Source organism: Sminthopsis crassicaudata, chromosome 1 (genome assembly GCF_048593235.1).
Source record: "Sminthopsis crassicaudata isolate SCR6 chromosome 1, ASM4859323v1, whole genome shotgun sequence".
NCBI lineage: Eukaryota > Metazoa > Chordata > Mammalia > Dasyuromorphia > Dasyuridae > Sminthopsis > Sminthopsis crassicaudata.
The window spans coordinates 474,381,220-474,401,653 of record NC_133617.1 but is presented as its reverse complement, the minus strand read 5'-3'; positions in this window follow the sequence as shown (position 1 = coordinate 474,401,653).

The following is a 20,434-nucleotide window of genomic DNA, read 5'->3' as shown; positions in this document are numbered from 1 at the left end:
GACAAATGCAAAGATTAAGATTTGGGGCAAGAATTCATTATTTGCTAAAATTATTGAGAAAACTGGAAAACAGTATAGCAAAAACTTGGTATAGACTAATATCTCATACCATTTACAAATATCAAGAAAAATATTTTCACAAATTCCTATTTCTCTTAGCACTTTTCAGAAATATTTTAAAATTCTACAGTTCATCCAACCAAAGAAAAAACAAATTATAGATTCAAGTATACTGAGAGAGAGGCAGAAATGAAGATGCAGACAGACAGACAGATAGACAGAGACAGAGAGAAAAAGAGAAGAGAGAGAGAGAGAGAAGAGAGAGAGAGAGAGAGAGAGAGAGAGAGAGAGAGAGAGAGAGAGAGAGAGAGAGAGAGAGAGAGAGAGAGAGAGAGAGAAAGAGAGAGAAAAATGAATAGGATCTGGTCCATGGTCGATAGTCCTGACAAAAATTGCCTCACCTTCCCCCAGAAAAATATAAGTTGTGGAAAGAGTGATCACAAAGGAAATAGACCACCCTATAAAGAAAAGTGTATTCTGTGCCCACTGTGCTAGTTACATCCTATTTTTTCCTTAATGCACATTCTGCGAGAGTGCCTCTTCTTAGCAGGCCTAAACCTCTAATCATCAGAGTAATTCATTGTTCCCCAAGCCCATTACCTGAGCCTCATGCTTTACTTAACTCCATAGCACACAGTGTCAGCTTCATTATGTAGAGAATTAATTAGTTTCTGCCAACTTTCTATACATACCCACCCCACATAAATCACTGTCATCTCTTCAGACAACATAACCACAGCAATAGATTTTCTCTATTTTTTGTAAATTTTTATATTTTAAACTTAAATGCAAAATGAGAAAAGAAAAAATATATAGGAGATCACAAGAAGGATTCAATATAAAACAGTGAATTTCCATTTCAAGAAAACATATAATAAATAGTATACATTGTTTTCAAAGCTGCCCCACTTTTCTAATAGATTTCTCTTGTCCCAAACTGACTGCATCTGTTCTACAGTCAGAAGATCCCAAATATATGGCCTTTTTTTTTTACAGAGAATGAGAAAAATGAATTTAAGAAAGGCCTTTGATTTGCTTTTTCATTAATGAAGATCTAAAGTGGTGATGTCAGAAAAGAGGATCCCAACATGTCTTTATTTTTAACATATTCTACCTCCTGGATGAAGGACTATTGATTTGAAGTTAGGGAGAAAATATTTTCATTCCAAAATTAAAAAAATGTTCAGAACTTTTGTTTTTGTTGTGGATGTGTTTTTATTATTTAAGCCTAGGGTGATGGAAGGCAGATAGTGGCTGAAAAGGATAGGAACCAGAAACTCTGATTTTGTGCATTTGTTCTGAAAATGCTCATGAAATCCTGACATTCCATGTCTCTATTGGAGAAGCAAAATGAACTGTCCTCATTTAGCTTTAACATAATGCATAAGTGTTTAGAAGAATCAACAGGTTACAGTGGGAAGAATTCTGAATTTGAAAGCAGAGGACTTGATTTCAAGTCCAAACATTTCATTTGCATACAAAAATAGTAATCTGTGGGACTTCATGCAAGCAATAAATCTTGCAAAAAGTAACAATGGAGAAATTGGAATAAATGATCTCTGAGCTCTAAATCTATAATCCAATGATTCTAAGTCTAAGCAGAGAAGAAAAAAAAAAAAAAAAGTTGATCACCCATATCTCTAACTACTCTCATGCATGAGAGGAGTTGGATTGTTAATACCTACTTTTTAACTGTAAAGCACAAACACATGTATATTTGAGTCACAGCATCTCAGAACTAGAAATAGCTTCAAAGGCTTCCTATTCTAATCTACCTAAGTCAGAATCTCCTATAGCTATGACCAAAAGGTGCTCAGCAACTCTCAGTTGATCTTTTTGAATCAGAATGATTGCTTTATTCATTCTGGACATGATTGCTTTCTTAATGCAAACTAAAACGGTATTAACTTTCTTGGCTTTTATATTTTGTGTCTTGGCATCAATTTGATGTAGCAAACCACTAAAACTCACCAATTAAAAAAAAATCTGCCACTGAACTTTGTTCATTTGATTCTTGTGATATTTTTTAATGTAAGTTTGTCCCTAACAAATTTTATCTTATTAAACTCAGCATAGAATTCTAGTTTTATCATTGTCTTCTGGGATCTTGATTCTATCATCTACCATGTTAGTCATCCTTACAAATTTTGTATCATTTGCAACTATGTGAAAGATTATATGCTAAATTCTCTGGTGCATCAAAGTAATATATGACAGGAATTCTATACTTAAACATTTTATAATTTATTGAGAAGATAATGCAGCTGTCTCAGGCATAGGCAACAAGCTTCAGTGATAGCAGATGTTGAGTTCAAAGAGCTGCAAGTAGACTAATATAGCTAAATCATGGAGTAGGTAAAAGAAAGTAGAGTACAGAAATAGGAATGTAAGAGACCTTCCTGATTCTAGACCCAGAACTCCATCCTCCACTTATCAGATAGATAGAAAGAGAAACAGAAGAAAGCAATAAGCATTTAATGAATATTTGATGACTAATTGCCTTATCTTCAAGTGTTTGAGGGCAGAGATCCTTTGGGTGCTTGGCATATATGAGGTGCTTAATAAATGTTTATTGATTGATTTATCTTGTAGGAGCATATTATAGGAATGTAAGGACAATTTGTGCAAAGATATGAAGGAAAATAGAATTTCAATCCCATAGAACAGTAAATAAGCCATTTTGTCTAGAGCACAGAATGTGCATAAGGAAGTAGAATGAAACAAATGTGGAAAGGTAGATTGGAGGTAAATTATGAAAGATTTTTTTTTTAAATTTCAAATGAAAGAGCTTATTTGTTTGACTATTATTTTTATTCCAAAAGCAAATAGGAGTCACTAAGGATTCTTGAGCAGAGAAATGGCAAGATTAAAGAAGCCCTTTTAGGGGCTTTTTATCTTTTAGTAAGATAATTTTGGTATTGCAAACAGAAAAAAAAAAGTCTTTGGGAGAAAAAAATGGAAGCTATATAAGTAGTTCAGACAAAAAAAAAAAAAAAAAAAAAAAAAAAAAAAAAAAAAAAAAAAAGGATGAGGACCTGAATGATACTGGTAGCTGAATGAATAAGAAGAAGGGATCTTATGGGAGAATTGTTGTGGAGAAAGAATTGATCAGACTTAGTAATATAGTATATAGATGTTGAACTAGAGGAAGAAATTAAAGATGACTAAGGATGTGAATCTATTTGACTAGAAGTTTGGTGATGACTTTGTCTAAAACAGGGAAGTTTGGGGACAGGTAGGGGTGGTACAGTGAATAGAGCATGAACCTGAGTCAGAAAGACCTGATTTCAAATTTGATCTTAGACACTTACTAGCTGTAGGACCATGAGCAAATCACTTAACCCCAATTGCCTCCAAAAATTAAAAATAATTAAAGAAGGAAATCTAGAAAAGCAGAAGATTGGATGATGATGAGTTTTGGTTAGGACATGTTAAGTTTGGATAAATTTGTAAGGCTGTTGTGGATTTAAGGATATTGGTAGGAGAGATATAGATTATGTGGGAATCAGTTTCACAGAGGTTATAATAGAAAATGTACAGAGAGATATCAGCCCAGAATTAATACTTCAGGAACACCTACAGTTAAGGAGCAAGATACAAAAAAAGGGGGGGACTGAGAAGAAGGAGCCAGGCAAATATAACTAAGAAAGAACAGGGTGAAGACAATTGAGGGGATGATAATATCCAGGAAAGGGGCATGGTCATTCATGTTTAAAAAAAAAAAAAACATCACTGAGTCAAGAAAACAGAACAGAAAAAAAGACATTGAATTTAACAATTAAGAATCTTTGGTAATGTTGGAGAGAACAGTTTTAGTTAAGTAGTAAAGTTGAAAGTCATACTGTAGAGGGTTAAACAATAAACAGGAAGTGAAGGAGAAGAGTTTAACCATGAAATGAAAGAGAGCTATAAAATGATAACTTATAGGGAGTGGAGACTCAAATATAAGTTTGTTTATTTTGGGAGTCCAGGATATGTTTCTAAGTAATTTTGAAAAATCTAGTAGATGAGGAAGGATTCATAATGAGGTAAAAGGGATAGTAGAAATGATAAGTTCCTGTGAGAGAGAGAAAAGGATGGGATTAAAGGCAAAAATAAGAAGAGCCTTATCAAAAAGGAGGGTCTCTTCTTCCTAAGTAACTGAACCAAGAAGAGGAAAAACTAAGAACTAATATATTAGGGTTTTGAGGAGGAGGAGATTGAATTCATTACTAATGGCCTCTATTTTCTTATATAAATAGGGGACAATGTGCTCTCTGAGAAAAGAAAAGGAACTTTGGAATAGCTACTATAGGGAGGGAGATAGACTCAATCAGAGCAGAATATTAAATATTATATAGCATTGAGAGTCTAACTGAGGTAGGATAAGGTCTAAGCCTAGATTTCATTGGTATAGGAAATTCTAACTAATGAAACTCTCTCTACCAATGCAGGTCACACTTCATAGTTCTTAGAAAGTCCCATATGAAAATGGAAAATCAAAGGATGTACCCAGGGCTACACAGCCAGTATTTGTCAGAGACAGGATTTGAACCCAGGTCTTCCCATGCCAAGGCAAGCATAAGATAGTATAAATTTATATTGATCTTTGAATCTAAACTTGCAGAGAAAAGTGCAGAGAATCTAAAATTGGAAGATAGACTTATGGTCAGGGAATGCATGAATCAAATTATAGAATTGGGGATGTAGGAATCTGCTTGAGCAATAGTGAGTTTATTAGCCTGCTTAGATATTATTTTCTTATAGAATGATGAGAGATATCTACTTTTATCTCCCTCCTCTTCTCTCTGCCTTCAGAGACTTAAATCAACTTTGTACTGATAGGCACACCAACTTCATGAGAACAGAGCTACATATCAAGCAAGTTGGAAAGGGACAAAAATGGAAGAGAAGTGTGGTCTATAGGTAGAATGAGTAACTCCCTGCTGGTTATAATTAATAATGAAAATATTATAAGGAATTTTTAAAAAAATTAATAAGAAAAAATATAACAGATATGCATAGATAGCCACAGTACTCACAAATGCCCATAGTAGATATATCCAGTAGAAATAAACAAGAAATAGAGAAGCTATATAAATGATAAATACAGATATGCATAGAGGTTTTAGATATAGATATAGATGTAGATATGGATATGAATGTGCACATAAATATAAGCATAGATATCGCTATAGCTATAGATAAAAATAAAGATATATAGAGAGAGAGATTGACATAGAGATAGCTGTAGAGACAAACATAGAGCTAGACATAAACATACATGTGGTTATAGGTATAGATATATAGATTTAACTTTTTCTACACCCTAAGTGTATCATCCCTCTGTCACATGGTGGTTCACATATTCATTATTGTCATAAGAATATGATTTAAGGAAAACCAGAAAGTCCTCTTCCTAAAATTTTTCACCATTGGTCTGTCCCTATTATCTTAAATTATATCAATAGAGCTTTATTCCTTTAGGTTAAGATATAAATGCCCTTCATGAGGATATTCCAATGAGCTATTATAATAGGTTTTTAAGATCTTAGCATCACTGCACACCTGTTCCAATGATTCAGAGAAGCTATCTATGGAAAAAGTAATTGGGCAATCAACAATGTGTAATGTTGGCAGAAAGAGCAAGGCTGAATCTGTGGAGGTTTGGGGAGAGATTCCTAGGTAGCCAGGAATCAGACATGAAGATAAAAGGAGCTTAAGGATGAAGTTTGTTACAAGGTAAGACCTTTAGGAAGATATTGAAAAAGGAGACAGGAAGGTGCCAAAAACAGAGCTTCAATTACTGTACAATTTACCTGGGGCAGAATGGTAGAAGGAGGGAGCAGAGGGGGGAAGAGAAAGTGGAAAGTAGAAAGTCAGTAGAAAGAAAGAGAGTCTATCATACTTAAAATAGCTACCAGCAAGTTCTTTTTAGTTATCACATAGGAAATTTTTTTTTTATTTTATTTTCCTGGGGGGAAAAAGTGCTCTCCCTTGTCAAAGTTCTTTACACCCTGCTGTCCAGGAAAACAAACTGCCTCATTAACTTCTGGTATTTTTTTCTTATAAAGACCCTTTCCTGGATACACTCCATTAGGATTCCATCCCACACATATCTAGCGTGAAAGGTTACTAGGGAAACCTGTATCACAAAGTAGTCATTTGTTCTAAGCAAGAAAAGCTATACCAACATCACTTGCTTTTGATAGAAAGGCTGGATGAGCCTGTCTTCCATTTTTCCAGTCACTGTGACTGAGCAATCTCAGTCTATTTGCCATCCTTGAGAGTTGGCCCATGAGTCATAAAACTATATTGTCAAAAGTGAGGCTCTCAGGTCATTTGAATCATCTCTCTGCTGCCAAAAAAAAAATGCTATTACACCTAACCCTTACTCTGTGGGTGTAACTCCAACCTTTGTTTAAGATCTTCCAAAGAAGATTAAGCCTGGGCTTTTCTCAGACATCCAAATGCCAGCTTAACAACTTTATTGCCAACTTTCTGAAGGATACCTTATGAAGTGTACCCTCAGGTTGACAATGATGCTTTGCTAGACATGCTTGAAGCAAGGATTAGAAGTCATATGCAAGTTCTTTTACTCTACTTTCTTCCCTCTAGCTGTATTGCAAATGATTCTTTGATTAGTTTTTCTAGCATTTTCTTGTGTGCAGAAAATGAACACTCAGACCAATAGATCCTCCTTTCCTGTTTAAAACATTGATGGCCCTGTCCTCTGACTTGGGATCTCTCTATTACTCAGAAAAATTTTCCAAAACTTTGAAAATCAGAAATATCTCATAGACAGAGGATCAAATATTATATTCCTTAGGATTTTTTCTTCACTGTATACACTGTCAGCATCAACTCTAGCCAGATTGTGAGATGAATAAAGTTTATTTGGGAGTGATTAAATCTCCTTTTTGATCTCCTTCTTCCTGCTGCACATATCTTCCCCTCTCTCCACAGTGCTAGAAGCAGGAGTTCAACTCTCCTGTCCACTCGTGTCCCATTTTGTAATGTTTCTCTTCATGCCTTTGTACTATTAAAACTTGTCTCATATATACTTGAGTCCCAATCCCTGAAAAAAAAAACAAATGAGGTGATGGATAGGTTGTACAATCCTGGAAGAAAAGCAATGGAATATATTAATCTTTGTATTTCCTTTATAGCCAGATATATAGTGTTCAGATTAAAATTTGATAAACATTATTAAGCTCCTACTATGAACAAAACACCTTATTAAGTTGAGGGGGGGATGCAAAGTTTTAATAAGATCTCTTTTCTCAAGAAGCTTACACTATAAGATGTAAATACACAATTTTAATACTCAGAATCACATAGTAAGTGCATTATAGAACTTCAAAACAAAGACCTATATGGAGTCCAAGGGAAATAAATGTCTTTAGTGACAGGAACCATCAGAAGATGATCATGAAAGAGGTGACATTTGGAATTTGGCTTACTAGGCTAGGTGGGAAATTGTAGTGGGAGAAGAGGGAGAGGATGGACATTCCAGAGATAACACAATGTCTGATCAAAATCACAAGCAAAATATGGAGGTTTGGGGGAGTCAAATAAAAGCTATTCATTTTGATGAGTAAAGAACAAGGAGAGGGGAATCTAGATGTGTAGATAGTTGAGAATTCTAGACTAATGGGTTTGACATTAAGTAATAGAGAGGTGCTGGCAGTTCTTGAATTAGCTTGAGAGAGTCACATCAATGCCTAGGAAGGGAAGGCTGGGCAGTGACTAGTTGCCAAAAGCTGCTCAGCTTGTCAGCAGTTACTGACTGATAATCATAGTATTATTGCTCTTCTCTGACACAATATTTGAAGTTTAGGACATTGAATATCGGGCTCATAGGAGTGATTGATAGGCAAGGCCCTTAGGGGAAACTCTAGGGGAGGGATTTCTAAAATATAACAGAAATTCTAATCCTGTCCCCCACAGATAACTGTGAGGATGGAGGCCTTCATTTCACACCCCTTCACTTCACTTTACTTCATTTCATTTCAATTCATCTCTCTTCACTTCCCCTCACTTCAATTCACCTTATCGTACTTTATTTATCTTCAATTCATCTCACTTCACATAATTTCACTTCCCCTCTCTTCATTTCACTTCATTTTTCTTCACTATATTTTATTTCATGTCTCTTCATTTCAACTCACTATGTTTGACTTTGTATCACTTCACTTCATTTCTCATTTAACTTCACTTCACTTAATTTCAATAAACACAGAATGTCCATAATATTTAAGACATTATAATAAGCACTGGGCAAGCAAAGAAAAGAACAAATATCCTATTTCAAACACCACTTTCTATTGAAAATTACCTGTAATAGCTTGCTATTATTCATACAGATCTTTATCGTTTGCAAAACACTTTATATTTGTTGTCTCATTTGATCCTCTTAACAACCATATGAGACAGGTACTTTTATAATCCTTAGTTTACAGATGGGAAAACTGAGATTGAAATAGAATAAATTATTTAATCAGAGTCCCACATTTAGTCAAGGATTTGATCTTAGGTCTGTCTTCCAAGCCACCTAAATGCACAATCAAGGCAATTTAAAATATATAACAAAACAAAACAAAACAAAACCAAAAAAAAAAAAAAAAACACAACCAAACAAACAAAAAAACAATGTAAGTTCTTGAGGAAAAAGAGTGGTAATAGCGGGCATGGAGTGGAGAGGAACAAGTGTCTGGAAAAATTCATATAGGAGAAGATATCTTTTAGGAGAGGAAGTAGAAAGAATATATTTGATATGTTTGAAAAAACAAAAATACAAATATCCTTCTTAAGTTACTCAGTCCTAAATTCTCTTTTATAAAATAGCCATGAGACATGGTTCTTTTCAATAATGAGGTGATTCAAGCCATTTCCAGTAGAATTGGGATGTAGAGATCCATCTGCATCAAGAAAGGGGTTTATGGGGACTGAATGTGGATCACACTATACTATTTTCACCTATTTTGTTGTCGTTTGCTTTTTTCTTTTTTTCTAATTTTTTTTTCCTTTTTGATCTGATTTTTCTTGTGTAGCATGATAGATGTGGAAATATGTATAGAATAAGTGCACATGTTTAATCTATATTGGTTTACTTACTATTTAAGGAAAGGGGTAATGGGAAAAGAGGGAGAAAATTTTGGAACACAAGACTTTCCAAGGTTGAATGTTGAAAATTATCTTTGTATATATTTTGAAATAAAAAGCTATTACTTTTTAATGGTGATCAGAATTTTTGAAAAAATCCCTGTTGACTAAAAATAATGTGTTATAATACATAGAAATTCTGAAGTTGGAACCAGGAAAACCTAAGTTCAAATTGTCTCCTCAGATTCTTACAGGCTATTTAATCCTCAGCAAGTCATTTAGTTTCTCTGATCTTCAGTTTCCTCATCTGTAAGATGGAAATAACAATAGTACTTCCTTCATAGGGTACTTATGAAAAACAAGAGAGCATATGTAAACTTTTTGCAAATATTAAATAAATTCAAATTATCATTAGAGTACTGACAATTCCTTTCCCCTCCTCAATTTTAATACTAATAAGCTCAAATTTTGTGATCCACTTATCAAGAAAAGAGGGTAGGCTCTTGATGTTCTCAAGTTTTCCCACAATTTCTTGCTACACTGAATCTGTGACTCAAGATATCCCAGATTTGAGACTTAGACTCACTCTCATTTACCTGCTGTTGTTTCTAAGCTGATTGTTGTAATGAATCAACTTAGAAAGATTATAAGCTTCTTGATGCTAGTGACAAGTCTTTTAGTAACAGCTTCTGGCTGTTTCTGCTACATAGAGTCTGTTAATTGGGAAATAGAAATACATACACACACACACACATACGGATTTCATGCTGAAAATGGAAAGGAAAGGAGAGGGGGTTTAAGAGAAGAGGAAAGAAAAACTGGAAAAAAGGAAGGAGAAAATTTAGAGAGAAATAAGCTAGAGAAGTGTACCTAGGCAGAAGAGCAATTAGAGATGAATAAATCTAGTTCATTCTGTCTATTTCTCTGTTTATCGCTTTTTCTCCCTCCTCCTCTTCCTCCTTCTCTTTCTCCTCTTCCTCCTCCTCCTTCTCCTCCTCCTTCTCTTTATTGTCTTCTTTATTGTTGTCATCATCATTTTCATCATCTTCTTCATCTTCTTTATTTCTCCTTTCTCCTTCTCTGTCTCTGTTTCTCTCACTCTTTCTGTCTCTCTCTCTCTCTCTCTCTCTCTCTCTCTCTCTCTCTCTCTCTCTCTCTCTCTCTCTCTCTTCTCTGTAGGCATTTATAGGCTGATCCATCAGAGTTGAGTTTCAAGGAAAAGATGATGTAAATAGATTATGAACCAAATCGGAAAGCATTATGATTTTCAGGCTATATAATTAACTATAACAACATAAAATAAAAATGGAAGAAAAATGATTTTTATTCTCAAGTTACTGTCCCTGAGTACCACCCTCTGAGGTCATCTTCAACTGCTGTGTGGTGAACTTTGAGATAAGGAGGAAAGGCAAAATTTTCCAAACATTACCTACTGCTTCCTTCCAAGGGAGACGATTGGAGTCCTATATAGCAACGAAGTGTGTAAGGGACAGAATTGTTGGGGAATTGTAGATGAATAATGATGGAGACAAGCTCCATGATTGTCTTTCATGAGGATAAAATACAACGCATCTTCCACTATATAATTGGTTGATTACATATTTCTTAGAATCAATCCAATGCTACCCATTCTCTTTCTACTTTAATGTCTCACCTACCCCAAATTCCACAGAGTGCCTGAGTCTCTGCTTTGGAAATAACTAATCTATTTTACATATCTGACAATTAATCATGTATTGCCTTATAACATCTCTTGAATTCTTATCTTAATTAATTGATTTAGTAATCATTGAATATATACCATATGCAAGGTCTTGTGGCATACACTGAAAGGGATACAAAAAAAAATCCCCTTGCTTAAGGAGGTTAGCACTAAGATTTATGTGGTACTTTATATACCTCATTTATATGGTGCTTTATGGCTTAAAAAATTCTTCTCCATAATGAACAGGTAAACTACCTAATGCAAATATTATTCATATTTTACAAATAATGAAATTGAATTTCAGTGAGATTGTGATTAAATGAGTTAATATGTGTAAAGTGTTGTGTATCTAGATGCCAGCTATTGTTATTGTATTATCATTATATGATTCACATAACTAATAAAGAATGAAACCGCATAAATCAAATTTAGAAGAACTCCCAGAGTCCATATCATATATAAACAGGAATCTTCTTTATATCATTCCTTATATTCACTCTTCATTTGAAAATCTCTAGTGAGGGTGTGCCCACCACTTCCTGAAGCAGTACATTATATTTAAGAAATAACTGAGATTACTTGAAGTTTTTACAAATATCGCTTCTAAATCTGTCACTGCAACTTCCATCTCCTTCTTTGAGAATGATCTGATGGCTTCAGAAGCCTCAGGATCAAAGACCATGTACAACTGAGAGACTTTAGGGGATTAATTCCAAATTGCTTTCCAGAATGACTGGATCAGTGTTCAGTCCTATTTAACAGTGCATTAATATGCCTATTTTATCCCTAGTATCTTTCATGTTTACCTTTTGGGACCAAGTAGGAAATACCTAATCCTATCACTCCATGATGTTTTTCCAAATACTTGTAGAAATCTATCAGGTCCCCATTAAGTTTTCTCTTTTGTTTTCCTTCCCTCCCTCCTTCCAATTCCTTCCCTTCCTTTCTTTCTTTCCCTCCCTCTCTCCCTTCCCTAACTCTCTCTCTCTTCCTTCCTTCCTTCCCTTCTTCCTTCCTTTTTTCCTTCCTTCCTTTTTCCCTTCCTTCCTTCATTCTTTCTTTTTTCATTCCTTCCTTCCTTTCTCTCATTATTAAATAGTATGTTTTTTTTTTCTCAGTTACATATTAAGGACATTTTTAGCATTGATTTTTAAAAGATTTTGAATTCCCAATTTTTCTCTCTCTCTCCTCTCTTCTGAAGGTGGTAGGCAGTTTGATATAGTTTTTACATGTGATATCAAGTGGAACATATTTTCCACATTGGTTACAGTTGTGAAAGAAGAAACAGATCAAAAGGGAAAAAACATGAGAAAGAATAAGATAAGTGAAAAAATATACTGCAATCTGCTTTCAGAGTCCATCAGTTCTTTATCTGGATATAGATAGCATTTTCCTTTAGCTCTTCTCAGCAACACAAAGTACAAAAGTCTGTCTTTTGTACTTTGTATTGCTGAGAAGAGCTAAATCATTCATACTTGATCATCATACAATATTGTTAATACTATGTACAATCTTTTCCTGGTTGTCATATAAATCTCTCCAGGTTTTTCTGAAATTTGCCCATTCATAATTTCTTATTGCACAATAGTATTCCAATACATTCATGTACCACAGTTTGTTCAGTCATTCCTTAACTGATGCATAACCCTTCAATTTTCAATATTTTGCCACCACAAAAAGGTTTTATGTACATTTTTGTACATATAATTCCTTTTCCCATTTTTTATGATCTCTTTGGACTACAGACATAGTAGTGGCATTGCTGGATAAAAGATTACACACAACTTGGCTGCCCTTTGGGCATAGTTACAAATTGTTCTCCAGAATGGTTGGGTCAGTTCACAACTCCACCAGCAGTGCATTAATGTTCTAATTTTCCCTCAAGATTTATCATTTTCCTTTTCTTCATTTTAGCCAATACGATATTTGTAAAGTCTTCTCTTTTCTAAGTTAAACATCCTGAGTTTCTAAACATACTCACCAAAAGATCTAGAATCTAGTCCATTCAGTGTCCTTAATGTTTCAGAGCACATTGAGGCCTGTCTAGGACAGAGCACATGGCATATAGAATATATGGGCAGAGAGAACTATGTTTTCATTTTTATAGTACTCTTTTATAACTTTATTTTTAATTAAAGCTTTTTATTTTCAAAACATATGCATAGATAATTTTCAACATTCACTCTTGCAAAAACCTTGTGTTCCAAAATTTTTTCTCCCTCCCTTTCCCTCATTTCCTCCTTTAAACAGCAAGTAATCCAATATAGATTAAACATGTACAACTATTCCCTACATATTTCCATAATTATCATGCTGCACAAGAAAAATCAGATCAAAAAGGAAAGAAAATGAAAAAAAAAAAAAACAAAATACAAGCAAACAACAACAAAAAAGTGAAAATACTATATTATGATCCATACTGAGTTTCCACAGTCCTCTCTCTGGTGCAGATGACTCTCTCCATCACAAGATCACTGGAATTGTCCTGAATCACCTCGTTGTTGAAAAGAACTACCAGAATTGATCATTGTATAATATCGTTGTTGCCATGTACAATATTCTCCTGGTTTTGCTCATTTCACTCAGCATCAGTTCATGTAAGTCTCTCCAGGCCTTTCTGAAATCTTTCTCCTGATCATTTCTTACAGAACAATAATATTCCATAACATTCATATACTATAAGTTATTCAGCCATTCTCCAACTGATAGGCATCCACTCAGTTTCTAGTTCCCTGCTACTACAAAAAGGGCTGACACAAACATTTTTGCACATGTGGTTCATTTTCCCTTTTTTAATGATCTCTTTGGGATAGAAGCCCAATAGAGATAATTCTGAATCAAAGGATATACACAGTTTGATAGCCCTTTGGGAATAAAAACTATGCTCTTCTTAAGCAATTTAGCAATTTTATGAACTTTTGCTGGCTACCCTATTATTCCAATGGCTCATACTGAGTTTTCAATCAAATTAAGTTCCTTTCCAAACTGTCATCTTGAAGGTATAAAACAGGATTTTTATTTTAAGGATATACATATATATATATATATATATATATTACATATCTTTATTAATTTTCATCTTAATGGAGTTGCTCTAAGGTTCCAACAATTAGCAATGAAACTTAATCACTCCCACCAGAGTGAGGATATCTATACTTTTTAGAATGTGACAAAAATTCCTCCCTTTAGGGCGCTGAATAAAGAGGTTAAAGAGTCAAGGTCAGATCTTTGAGAATCTACACTAGAGATATGATTTCAATGTTGATATTTAACTCTTAATTAACCCTATTTTTTGATATTCTACTAGTCATCACTCCATTTAATTATATTCTAATTTATTTAACTTTTCTTCATCTTTTTCACAGAGATAGCAAAAAGGGACTTTAAGTGAAAATGAAAGTGCTAATGTATAAATACCTATGAGAACATGTGTGAACCACTTAACTTCTGTCCTTAACGATTTTTTTAATACCTAAAAAAATTGCATCTATATCATTTTCCCGATCTACAAATTTGTTGATCCTTTGAAAAAAAAGAAATTAGGTTAGGTTAGCATAACCTGCTCTTGATGAAACTATTTTGGCATTCAGTGACACCTCTTCCTTTTCCAGATATTTCCAAGCCATCCCTTTACTAATATATTTTAAAATATTGCCAAAAATAATTCATTGGACAATCCTTCCAATTTTTTTTTAAAAATTGTTGTCATTTGCCTTTTTCCAACACTAAAAGTCTTCTTTCATTCTTAAATGCCAGTCTCATACTCCAATAACCTCCAATTCTATTTTTCTCCTAAGTCTATTTTGACCTGTTACCTTTCTTTCAACCCATTTTACTGTGTCTTCAGGAACCCCTAATCCTAACCAACATTCATTCATCCTCTCAGATTGAAATAAAACACGGCTCTTGTCTAAGACCATATCTCAATAACCTTTTTCTTTAAAAACTTATTAGAGGAGTAGAGAGTAGAGGGCTAGATTTTAAGTCAGAAGGACCCTGGTTTAAATTCTGTCTTACATCCTTATTGACTTCATAATTCTTGGCAAATGTCTTTATCTACCTGGTACTTAATTTCCTCATCTATACAATGATGGGAGTGGACTTACTTGTTCTCTAAAGGCCTATTCCATTTCTAATCTATGATCCTAGATTGATACCGCAGTGCATAGTACCAGGAGAAGAAGTTACCCTTCAGCCTCATCACTGTTCTTCTACCTTCCCCTTCAGTAACCTCTCTCTTTAAAACTGAAGGTAAATCCATTTATACCAGTCCCTTCCATTTTTTTAAAATATTCATTCACCAATCTGAGTCATCCTCAATTTTTTTAGTAACTATAGCACCTGCTTCAAAAGGGTACTCCCTACCTCACTAAACAATTCCCTAACAAAATCATTTTGATCTTCATAATAACTGTTTTTTCTGCATAGTTATACTTTCCACCATACAAGTTAGGGGCATGGCATCCTGACAATCTAGGAAATCCACATAAAATGTTTTAGCCTTCCATACCATAAAAAGGCCTAGCTGTTATGGTATTAAAAGATAAAATATGTTGATATTATATAACATTATACCTTTATTTTATGCATTTTTGAATTTCTAATCTTTTCCTGTTCCTTTTGCTAGGCTTCATGTGTCACTTGGGATTTCTACAAGAACTCCCACAAAATTTCCACTTGCATATAACCACATGTGAACCACAATATATCTAAACTACAATGGGAAGAGTCATGAAGTGGAAGGAAACTGTACTTTTATATGCAATGTTCATCAGCCACTTATACCTATGAAGAAGTCTATCTGCACTGAATTGAATGCAGAGTGCATACACAAAACTCAAAATTCTCAATGATTTTAGCATCTGATTTACCAGGAAGTATTGAAACCATTTAGGCAATGACTTGTTCAGTCATTTTTGAGTGCTGATCACATATGGGGTTTTCTTGACAAAGATTCTGGAGTTGTCTGCTATTTCCTTCTCTATTTCATTATTTCAGAAGAGGAACTGAAGCTAGCAGAGTTACATGACTTGCCCAGGATCATACAGCTACTAAGTCTCTAAAACCAAATTTGAATTTAGAAAGGTATTTAGGTCAATGTAAATTTTTAAAAATCTCTAAAAGGAAAATGAATGCAAGTAAATAAAAAATCAATAATGATCCCAATGAATAAATAATAGAAGTAAATGGATAAAATAGGGTTCTAGAGAAATAGCATCTAAGGTCATATTCAGCTTCTGGAAACATTTCAATTCTTTGAATTTGTCCATCATTACTGAAGTTTCCTGGGCCTAAGTTTTTTTTCAGTCTGAAAGGGTTGGACAAAATGATCTTTAAGAAAATTTTTTATCTCTTTCTATATAATTTTCTGGTCTCCATCCTCTTCTCAGAAAGGAAATGGAACATTAGGACATAATATTATATGCATTTTCAGACAGTCTCTGTATAGGCCATTTTTGCTTAATTTTTAGCTTTGTTTCATTATAACAAAGGATTCCCTCTGGATTGAAATTGAAGGGTGATGTTTTCAGAATGCACTATGATACAAAGACAAAAGATTTTGATAACATTTAAGAAGAAAGCTTCATGTAAGAATGTTATAAAATCTTGTATGATTTTCACATTTGGTATGCAGACACTTTGAGGACTTTAAAGCTCCATTTATTCTACTGAGTCAGGAAAAGTGTTTTTAATTCACAAATAATCAACATAGAGGAATCTCAGAAATAAATAAATAAACTGAGCCCAATGAGACTTAGACATTTTCAGATTCAATTCAATAGGGAAGTTTAAGAATATAGAAACTTTTTTTCAAATGCAGGTTTATAAAAGATGGAAGAAAAATTCTTATATTTAGGAGACTATTAGGACAATTAGGTCTAATGCTGTGTTTGTTAATGGCATTCCATTGAGACTTGCCCTTGGTACCAACATCTCTATTGGGGGACAGAGCTTTCTCTCCATGATGAAAGATACCACCATGATATCCCCACATTTTCTAGTGTCCCACTCATCTGGCAAGGTTCAACAGTTTGATCATTTGCCCTTAGGCTGTTATTTCCAGGGTCTTTTAAATTGATTTTTCCCAAGGTTCAACCTCCCTAAAATTCCTACTCTTAACCTTAGTGGGATAAAGGCCAGATTTTTGTTATATTGGGCCTCCTTTCCTTTCAAAATGACTGAAACTCTTTATAATGTCCTCTCTCCTACTGCTGTTCCTACTTGTCCAACTCTATCTCTCTGCTTCTTCCTCTCTCATGATCCATTTATCCTAGATGAAATAATTCCTGTTTACAGTAAGGTTTGTTGTTTTATAGAACTTTTTGTGCTGGATTTTTCTTTTACATTTGGTTTTATATACTGTAATCTTAACTTTACTCAAATATAAACAATCTGTACTTACCATTTTTGGGGGGGTTAAGGAGCTCTACCCCCTCCCATTTATCATATCTCTCAAGGTTAAGATTGGTTGTCATTTAGCTCCTGCACTTCATGATTATACAAAGCCTAGGAGAATGGTGCTAGACAGATGCATCAAAATTGACAGCATTCTCTGCACAGAGGTATTTTTGTGGTTGTCTCATTTCATAACTCTCACTAATGAAAACCACTGGTTCTGTCAACACTTATTTTTATACAATTTAGGGGCATAGTAAGCTTCTGTAGCAGTGTTACTATATTGATTACATTATTCTTTACTTGGCCCACTACAACTGTGGTAATGGATCTGGGTAGCTTTTTATTCCTACATCCTATTGTTATTTTAACATCTATTTTTAATTCAACAGTGATCTCTGTTAGTGACTTTAATTTCTTATAAAAAAAGTTATTCTTCTTGATGCTGTTAAGTTCAGTACTAATTTTGGGAAAGTCATTACTAGTTTACTCACAGAAATGAAACAGGGAAAGTAAGATGCTGCTTTTGAAGACACAACCTGTTTGGAGGAAGCCATCAATTCTACAGAAAAGCTGGAATGGTCAAGACAAGAAGTGACAATGTACACATAAACAGAACAGAATTATGGGATTACTTAGAACCCAGAGACACTTGGACTTAGAAGATTCTAGTTATCTTCATGATAATTCCATCAGGACTTGGATCTTTAAGGTAGTGATAATTGTTTTTAAAAAGCTTCTTGCTAAGGATAATAGACTTTTATGATTGGAAATAAAGGATTGTGCAAGTTAAATATAAACATAATTCGTTAAAATATACTGCATAATCAAGATGCTGTGCCAGACCTGAAACTGTATTACAAAGCAGTGGTCATCAAAACCATTTGGTACTGGCTAAAAAATAGAGTAGTCAGTCGGTGGAATAGTTAGGTGGAATAGACTATAGTAATCTAGTGTTTGACAAACTCAAAGACCCTAGCTTTTGGGATAAAAACTCACTATATGGCAAAAACTGCTGGGAAAATTGGAATGCATGGCAGAAAATAGGCATTGACCTACACCTAACACCATATTTCAAGATAAGGTCAAAAGGGAGACAAAAAAAAAGTATTATTATAAGCAAATTAGAAGAACAAAGGATTATTACCTTTCAGATCTGTGGAGAAGAAAGGAATTTGTGGCCAAAGAAGAATTGGAGTTCATTATTGAATGCAAAATAGATCATTTTTATTTTTTTTAAGTTTTTGTACAAACAAAACTAATGCATACAAGATTATAAGGGAAGCAGTAAATTTGGAAAACATTTTACACTCAAAGGTTCTGATAAAGACCTCATTTCTAAAATATTTGGAGACTGACTCAAATTTATAAAATAATCAAGCCATTCTCCAATTGATAAATGGTCAAAGGATATGAACAGACAATTTTCAGATGAAGAAACTGAAACCAATTTTAATCATATGAAAAAGTGCTCCAAATCACTATTGATCAGAGAAATGCAAATTAAGCAGCTCTGAGGTACCACTATACACCTGTGAGATTGGCTAATATTACAGGAAAAGATATTGACGAATGTAGGAGGAGATGCAGGAAAACTGGGACACTGATACATTTTTGGTGGAGATATGAATTGATCTAACCATTCTGGAGAACAATTTGGAAGTAGGCCCAATGAGCTATCAATCTGGGCATACCCACAGTATGATCCTGCAGTGTCTCTACTGGGCCTATATCCCAAAGAGATCTTAAAGAAGCGAAAGGGAACCACATGTGTGCAAATGTTTGTGGCAGCCCTTTTTGTAGTGGCAAGAAACTAAAAACTGAGTGGATTTCCATCAGTTGGAGAATGATTGAGTAAGTTATGGTACATGAATGTTGTGGAATATTATTGTTCTGTAAGAAACAACCAGCAGGATGATTTCAAAGAAGCCTGGAAAGACTTACATGAACTGATGCTAAGTGAAATAAGCAGAGCCAGGAGAACACTATACACGGCAACAACAAGACTATGTGATGATCAATTATGATGAACATAGATAGCTCTTTTCAAAAATGAGATAATCCAGACCAGAGAGGACTGTGGGAATTGAGTGTAGATCACAACATAGCTGTTTTCACTTTTTGTTGTTGTTAGCTTGCATTTTATTTTCTTTCTCATTTTTTCCTTTTTCTTTTGATTTTTCGTGTGCAGTGTGTATAGTGTGTACAGTATATTTATATAGATTGGATTTAACATATATATATATATATATATATGTATATCAAGTTTAACATATATTGGATTACTTGCCATTTAGAGGAGGGATTTAGGGAAAAGGGTTAAATTGGAACACAAGGTTTTGCGAGAGTTAATGTTGAAAATTTATCCATGCAAATGTTTTGAAAATGATAAAAAAAAACTTTAAAAAATTAATTAATTAAAACATACTGCACATGTGGGAGAGAGCATGACACACTAAGCAGAGAGCCAATCTTAGATTGGGAGACTGGTTCAAACATAGCCTGTAATTACTGGCTTGGTGTTTCTTGACCAGTTACTTAACCTCTCAGTGCTCAAGGTAACGCTAAAACTGTAATTTTTTGAGCAGATATCAGTCTGCATTGGTATATGGATTTTTTGTGCCAATGAAATAAATGGGTCTGATTAAAAAAAATAACATGCAGTTTATATGTTAACAGAATTATGTAGGTTTTGCAAGAATCTTTCAAATAGTGCACACCTATGGTACTAAAAAAAATTAATTCCACTGTCTTGTTCTGGAGAACAAGTAGCTAGGAGTGCCTTACATGCAGCATCTTCACCATCCTCATCAGCAAATTCCCAAATGACTGATTTAATAGAATGGGGATTCCATTCAAAGCAGGTGATTATAATCTATTCTTGCCTGCCCATCCTGCATAATTATTGTCCATATTTATCTGTAAATTAATGACTGGGGTTTGTCCAACCTGCTGGAGGCCTTCCTTGCTTTCTCTTGATACTGAGAGGAGATAAGTAGAGCACACTGGCTATCCATCTGTCATCCATTGCTCTCACTATAGAAGCAGGCCATCTTTTCTTCCTCCTATGTAGTTCCTTGATAACATCATTTACTTCCATTTTCAGAGTTTCTCATTGGTTATTTTTTTCAGCCTGCTCACATCTGTCATGGACCTTTGCATTATGTGATACTTAATTTCAAGTCTTTG